At 47.6% G+C, this 8,194-nt stretch overlaps 1 protein-coding gene across 1 annotated transcript in view; it reads left to right on the top strand.

The window, feature by feature from the left end:
* The first annotated feature begins 2,712 nt into the window (after window positions 1–2,712).
* The window catches only part of lrrcc1 (leucine rich repeat and coiled-coil centrosomal protein 1), a 237,238-nt gene continuing 231,756 nt past the window's right edge, over window positions 2,713–8,194 (top strand). The window contains exon 1 of the mRNA XM_085993949.1: window positions 2,713–3,087. The gene's annotated coding sequence lies outside the window, so the exon portion shown is untranslated. The remainder of the gene's footprint in view (window positions 3,088–8,194) is intronic.

The raw sequence follows: 8,194 nt of genomic DNA, 5'->3' as shown, positions 1-8,194 counted from the left end.
CCAATATTCTGGACAATCGTTTAGGTTTGACATCTTTTTTACCGGAATCTACCGTTAGTGCTTTTAAGGAATGCCAGTCCATATTTATTTTCCTAATCCACTCCTGTCCCAGTAGTGGTGGACCTCCCTCAGGTAGCACATATAAGTCCATTCCTCGGCTTTCTTTGCCCTTGTGGACCACCTTTACCTCTATCTTCCCGATGGGGTATACTCTTTGCCCCGTGTATGTTTTCAATACAATCTCCGTATCCCGTAGGGGAATATGTGGGAATAACCTTTTGTAATCTTGCTTATTCATGACCGTCAATGCCGATCCAGTGTCCAATTCCATCTTCACTTGGACTCCTGCTATCTGAAGTGTGGCCCAGATTGTTTGGAGGTCTGCTTCATTACCAACATTGTGTACTCTTAGACTACCCAGTTCATTACTGCTGGAGTCTGAATTTGACTTCTGTTCGTTCGAACTGTTCTCTGTCACCTTGTGTACCTTTCTGTACTTTTCCTGTGGTGACTTTTTGTTGCTGGTCTTCTTTCCTGACTGGCATACTTTAGCTATGTGACCAAGCCTGCCACATTTTCTGCATTCCTGATTTTTGAACCAGCACTGGTTCTGATCGTGTGTTGTCTTTCCACAACGATAACATTTTACTGTACCCAAGACCATTTGATTGGTGCTGAGTTCCAGTGACCGTAGCTGCATTTCCGCAGTGCCTCTCGCTGCGGCTTCGTGCGATGCTGCAATAGTGACAGCTTTATCAAGCGTAAGATCATTCTCAAGCAGTCGCTTTTGTGTTCCTTCTTTTAACAATCCACACACAAATTTATCTCTCAGCGCATCTGCTAGTCCTGTTCCAAACTGGCAGTACTTTGATAGCTTACGCAGTTCAATTAAAAATTCAGCGTTGCTTTCTTCTTTCAGCTGCGTTCTTCTGTAAAATTTAAATCGTTCCGCTATCATCAGCGGCGTGGGGTTTAAATGATTTTTCAGGACAGTAACAATATTCGCGAAAGTCTGATCCGCCGGTTTATCTGGTGATAGAAGGTGCTTCAATAGCCCGTATGTCTTCGCACCCATTGAGCTTAATAAGGTTAGTGCTTTCTCATCATCTGGTACCTTATTTGCTTTACAATAAACTTCCATGCGTTCTACATACGTGGTCCAATCTTCGATATCGCTATCAAAGGTATTAATGTTCCCATGTTTAGGCATCCTTGCAAGTTTTTAAATTTTTCTTTTTCTCAAAATGGCAGCTTCCCGCGCTTGTCTTCTTCCCCTGCCTACTAAAATGGCGGCTTCCCGCGCTTGGCGGTCTTTCCCGCGCTCGTCTTCTTCCCCCGCCGACTACAATGGTGGATTCCCGCGTTCGCCTTCTTCCCCCGCTGGCTGCAATGGCGATTGCCGTGCTGCTGCCATTCTCGCCTCCCCAGCAGTTCTCAATTCCCCGACGCTGCTTTTACTTCCCCGCGGTTCCCGTGGGCATTCACGCTTCCCCTGCTGTTGCGCCTCTCAGCCCCGCATGCAGCCTGGTCCTTTACACCGGCTGCGTTTGAGTTCTCCGCGGCTCTCGTGCCTTAAGCTGCCCCAGTCGCTGCGCCTCTCGGCCTCGATTGCAGCCCGGCCCTTTTCACCGGCCGTGGTCGAGTTCTCCGCCCTTTTTCCTCCGTTTTCCCTCCCCCACTCCACAGTCAACGCGGCCGACTTTCTGCTCGTGTCGCTGATCGGCTTACCCACCACCGTGGTAGAAGGGATGATCACTGCCTGTCGCTGATGGAGGGCTTCGTGGTCAGAATTTTTCTTTTTAACCCGGGTTCTCGATGCCTCCCGTGCGATGGTGCTCAGCAGGATGATGAGGGCGGATGCCTCTTCTCGACGCCCGTTCTGAGGACGAAGCTGCCTTGGATGTAAAACTGCCGCAGGGTAAGATCGGACTCGTCGCCACTGTTAAGTCTGTGTGTCCCAGTTTTGCTTATTATAAATCACTGGACACAGACCACAAGAATAACTTTAACAGGTCTTTACTATTCGGAGGTCAGGGCTGAACTGCCCAGTAAATCACTACACAACGCTTATATACCGGTGTGGTCACCACCGGTACTACAGTATACAGCAGCCAAGAGAAAGTAGTACATCTCTTAAGGTAGTTCTCTTAAGGTGGAACAGGTTACATACACCACAATGTCCATTTCAAATCCCTGTTCTGACACCATGTCTTGTTTTGCACACTTTGTACAAAAATAATAAATTGCAGGACAACGGAGTATTACAGTTTAAATTCTTTTAATGAAGCATCAGGTCTGATCTGACTCACAGCAGTACAGCACCGTGTGGACAAGATGGAGTCCGGACCCTGGGTCTTCTAAACAATAGCAGTCCTTACAAATGCCTGCAGGCCAATGACAACTCAGCATGTGATCACATGTGAATATAATAGGTATTCCTTACAGATGCCTGCGGGCGAAAGATAAATCAATATGCAAATGTTACAGTACCCACCAATTTGAGAGGAGGATAAATTCCCTCACATCTCATGATTTTTTATTGCTGGTGCTTAGGAATGTATTAGGTGCTGGCCCCACTACAGCGCAATGTGAATGCAGCCAATATAGCCCAGCAGCAACATGGGCAAAAAAACCCCACCACTGGTCAAGGCAAGTTTATAATTTAGACGTGAGCAAAATTAGAAGAGCCAGCCTTTTCATGGTGACCCAAGGAGCGGATGGTTAAGTGCCCTGCGCTTATTCTTGGCTGCGGCGGCTAGTGGTGGGCGGGCACTCGGGAGCGGGCGGAGCTCGGCCTAGCGGGGCCGGAACTAGGTCGAGGCGCCGAGTTTGAACTGTTTGAGCGGCAAAGTTTTGAGGGAGAGGCGGGGCCCGCTCGGCTCGGTTCCCCGGGAAACCGGAGCTCCCGATCGGCCCGGCCTAGCTCGGCCGTTGCGATGGAGACGGGGTCAAAGGGAAGAAGCGGAAGCGGCTCGTTCTGATCGGCTGAAGCTGGCGGGTTAGGGAGCTCGGTAATGTTTGTGGTGAGACAGGAGTTGGGATCGCAGTTCCAGCGCGGGGCCTGAGGCGGCGGCTGGAGTGTGACGGGTAAGACCGCAGTTATACTGTTGCCAACTCTAGGATTGAGCTGGAGTGTCCAGGAATTAACGATTAATCTCTTGAACACTGCCTGGGATAACTGTGATTGTGTAGGTGTTCCTAAGTTGTAGAACAACTATAAATCGACATCGCATGCACACTGGGTGCAAATTCATGACTGTGCCAGTCAGGCTTGGATCTTCCCTGATGTGTGGGGTGTAGGACTGCAAAGGGCTGAGAGGTCATTCTTTTTTGAAATTCCTTTTTATGGGATGTGGGCGTCGCTGGCAAGGCCAGCATTTATTGACAAAGAGGCATCCAGCTAACCCCCCACCATTTCCCTAGCCAAATGAGCCCGGAGGGATGGGATGAAAGTCTCATCTGTCCTATGACTGCCCAATGAGCAGTCTCAATCTAGTCCCTGTTGTGTATGTAACCGTTTACCTTTAAGGGAACTATAGAATGTGACCGTTCGCCTTTAAGAGCACTACTTCAGGGTGGCACTATTTATTGGCTCATGTATACTGTAATACCGATAGTGACCACACCAGTATATAAGTGTTGTGATACGTTAACTAGGGCAGAAATCGCCCAGACCTCTGAATAGTAAAGACCTGTTTTGTTTGTACTTCTAAAGTCTCTGAAGTTATTTACTGCACAACCTACAGACTTTACAGTGGCGACGAGTCCGATCGTACCCTGCGGCAAGACTAACCAGTAGCAGAGAGCTTCAAAAAGAAAACACGAGGCTCCGTCTACTAAAAGTATAGTACTTGCTGGAAGCTGGAAGATTAACAGCAAAGCTGCGGCAGCAACAGGCACAGATTACCCTGCTACCACATCTTGAGCGAGCCAATCAGCCTAAAACAAGGCGGCCGAAGAGACTGTGAGTAGTTAAAACAAATAAAAAATTTTAAAAAACGGGGTAGAAGTATTTGGAGGAGAAGGGCAAAGCAGTCGGGTCCAACGGCGTCGGGTGACAGCCGGACCGCGGGCAATGTGAGAAGCCGTGCAGCAACCGCTGCCACGAAGCGCTGAGCCTGCGAGTAGGCGCGGGAGTGTCAGAGCCGAGAGCCGCGCGAGCGGGGGAGCCAGAGCCGAGCGGGAGGCGTTGCAAGCCAGCGATCGCATCTCCAGATAAGGGCCGAGAGCCGCGAGAGCGATCGGATCTACAGATAAGGGCCGGCAGCCGCTTCGCGATCCAGCGATCGCATTATAGATAAGGACCGCACTCGGGCTGACAGACGGCGTCGGGGGACCGGGTGAAGACCGCCAAGCGCGGGAAAACCGCCATTGAAGTGGGCGGGGAGAGCGAGAAGCGCGGGAAAGCCGCCATTTTTCGGGGAAAACCGCTGAAGAAGAAGGAAGAAGCGGGAAACCGCCATCTTGGAAATTATTAAGAATTTCAGAAAAGTAATAAGATTTTTCAGAAAGGCTGGTGTGTTCTCAAGAAGAGAGAAGAAAATTAATAATATGTAAAGTAATACTTGTACTGTTCTCAAAAAGAGAAGAAGATGCCTAAGCGAGGAAATATTAATGACTTTAATGCAGAAATAGAAGACTGGGCCACGTATGTGGAACGCATAGAAATATATTGCGTAGCCAACGAAATTGAGGATGACAACAAGGCAATAACTTTGTTAAATTCGATGGGAGCAAAAACATACGGGCTTTTGAAACATCTAATAGCACCAGTTAAACCAGTGGACCAGACCTTCGAAGAGATCGTAACAGTGTTGAAGGATCACTTGAACCCCACACCGTTGATGCTGGCTGAACGATTTAAATTTTACGCCAGAACCCAGAGGCAAGATGAAAGCAATGCGGAATACTTAGTCGAACTGCGTAAGCTAGCGAAATACTGCCAGTTTGGAGGGAATTTGACAGAGGCGCTGCGGGACAAGTTCGTATGCGGCTTGGCCAAAGAAGGAACGCAGAAGCGACTTCTGGAAGAAAACGACCTCACACTGGACAGGGCTGTCCTCATAGCTTCATCGCACGAAGCCGCAGCGAAAGGGACGGCGGAAATGCAGCTAAAGGCGGCGGCACTCGGGGTGGACCAAATTACAACAAGCACTCCCAAATGCTACCGTTGTGGAAAGACAACGCACGACCAGAATCAGTGCTGGTTTAAGAACCAAGAGTGCAGGAAATGTGGCAAACTGGGTCACATCGCGAAGGTATGCAGGTCCGGAAAGAAGACCAACAAGCAAAGGAAGCCACCACCACAAGGAAAGTACAACAAGGTGCATCAGGTGGCTGAAAAGAGTTCAGACGAACAAAATTCAGACTCAGACCCAAACAGCCAGGAGCTGGATAGTCTGAGAATCCACCATGTGGGTAAAGTAACTGATCTACAGTTGATCTGGGTCACACTAAAAATAGCGGGAGTCCAAGTACGAATGGAGCTGGACACGGGATCAGCTGTATCCGTCATCAACCAAAAGGACTATCACCGGCTATTCTCTCACATACCCTTAAGAAATACCAAATTCGTATTACAGACATACATGGGGCATCATGTATACCCCCTGGGAAAAATACGAGTCAAGGTGAGAGATAGGGGTAAAGAACACCCACGAATGGATCTGTACGTACTACCTGAGGGAGGACCACCACTTCTGGGACGGGAGTGGATCAAGAAAATAGACATGGAATGGCACTACCGACAAGCAATGACGAGTGAGGACTCGGTGCAGACAAGCAGCTCAGACTCCGAGCCGGAAGACGATAAGTCCAGCTTATGTATGAAAAACAAGATTAACATGAACTCACGGACTAAGGTTGGGAAATCGATGGCGTGCATAAAGACAGAGAATTCTGAGTCTGTTCAAGCTACAGACAGATGCATTACGGAGGAACACCGGGCTAGAACTCAACGTTATGTCAAAGTACAACGACAATTAGAACAGTTGAGTGCCCGTCTCCTACAAGAGATGGAAAAGGTGAAAAAGTTCTGGGACACCGAATGGGAGTCCCTGGAAAGACAACAGAGACAGCTCGCTCAAGCAGAGAGCGACCATAGAGCCATCGTGGCCAAGTACCAATCACATCTCCCTGAGGCTGTTCAGGAACTAGAATATACACAGAACGATCCAAAGGAAGAGGAATCTTCAGGAAGTCAGGATGGTATTCCAGTTCACCTCTACGACTTGTTGCAAGCAGAGTGTAACGAGTTGAAAGAACAGTATGAACAGGCCCGGACTACAATCCTGGAAGGGGTTAACTTGGCAACTTCCGAAAAGCTCGTGTTAGTGAAAGAACATGAACGACTAAAGGTTGACCATAAGCAAGAATTACAAAGTCTGCAGGAAATGTTTGATGAGCTTCAGGCCAAGGCTGACTCATCGTTAGGGATTCAATCCATAGGAAAAAAATTAGTGGTGGAAGACATACCAGAACAGGGAATACAGGATGTCCAAGAACTCGTTAAATTATTAAAGGAAACACAAAATAAATATGAAGCGGCAATGGCCGAGGTCCAACGACTTGAAGAACAGATGCAACTGGAAATCTTCTCAGTGGAAGAAAAGGGAACTGTAAGAAACACAGAGACCGTAAGAATGGGCCATGAACATGAGCTTAAATCGTCAGAGGAGAAGGGTTTGGAGCTCTCAAAAGTTATTGAAATAGCCGAGGTTGCAACACAGACAGAGAAGATGGCAGCAGAGCAACCCTTAGATACCAAAAGTACGCTGACTCATGTCAAGGTTGAACAACAGAACGCTGAAACAACTGCTCCGGTAGAGGGATTGAATAGTCCGATCAATCAATCTCCAAAGGAAGTTGAAGTATTAAAATCACAAATGAGGTCATTAGTAAACAACTTGCTGAAAGCCCAGAAAAAGTTAGAGGAAGCGGAACACGTGAAGAAGTCTCTTCAGGAAAGATGTCTGGATTTGGAACAAAAGCTGGCTGACGTCCAGCTGGGTAGGGAGGACATAGAAGACCCTCTCGCTGGCCTAGCTCAGGACGACTCCGAATATTACTATGTCCTGTCCTGCCCAACTTGTAACTTCGACTCCCACCGTACAGAGATCATGGAGGAGCACCGAAAGTCTACGGAACATCGGGAGAAGGTGGCTCTACTACGGAAAAAGGAGGAAGAGAAGGAGGAACTGCGCATGCAGCTGGCAGCTGACAGTGGAGCCCAGAGAGTCTCCAAGAAGCAGAAAAGGAAAAGTCGAAACAGAAGATGACCCATCTGAACCATGATTACCTCTACCAGATCACACACGTGGTCCCTCCGAACGGAGCCAATTCAGTTCGGAAGTTCAAACTGTTAAACCCATGGAAGGACTATTGAATGAGTCACTCCAGCAATGTGAACTGACTACACCACAGAGACTGAATCTATGAACTGTTTTCCACAGAGACTGAATCTGTGATCTGTTTTGACATGAAGTTATATATGTTATTATGTTATGTTAAACATGAAGTTATATGACGTTGACTCCATCGAGAGTATATCTGTAAATTGTTATGACGTTGACTCCATCGAGAGTATATCTGCAACCTGTTTATATAAAATTGAAGATTGTATGTTTAACGGGATTCTGTAAGTAATAAGCTAGGAAGGGAGGAGTGTTGTGTATGTAACCGTTTACCTTTAAGGGAACTATAGAATGTGACCGTTCGCCTTTAAGAGCACTACTTCAGGGTGGCACTATTTATTGGCTCATGTATACTGTAATACCGATAGTGACCACACCAGTATATAAGTGTTGTGATACGTTAACTAGGGCAGAAATCGCCCAGACCTCTGAATAGTAAAGACCTGTTTTGTTTGTACTTCTAAAGTCTCTGAAGTTATTTACTGCACAACCTACAGACTTTACAGTCCCTAGTGGGCATATGATTAAAGCATAAATCTGTTCATAATTCAGCACAAATTGGCAGATCTCTCTCGGGCCACAGGGTACCTGGGATAGACAATGAAAACACGCCACACTGGTGCATTTGGGGGTGCTCTTCTGAGGTTGGGCTGCTGGGATGTTTATATAATCGGGTTGCCTCCGATAACAAGTTTGGCATAAGCAACAACCCTATGGTATAAGGAGGGCACGAGATGTGTGCGAATGACCTAAAAATATCTCAAGTTTTGTTTACAACTACA

Source organism: Somniosus microcephalus, chromosome 7 (assembly GCF_052327205.1).
Source record: "Somniosus microcephalus isolate GS21.2 chromosome 7, FLI_Smic_1.0, whole genome shotgun sequence".
NCBI classification, from domain to species: Eukaryota; Metazoa; Chordata; class Chondrichthyes; order Squaliformes; family Somniosidae; genus Somniosus; species Somniosus microcephalus.
The sequence above is the reverse complement of the archived record's forward strand: the minus strand, read 5'-3'. Positions and strand labels throughout refer to the sequence as shown.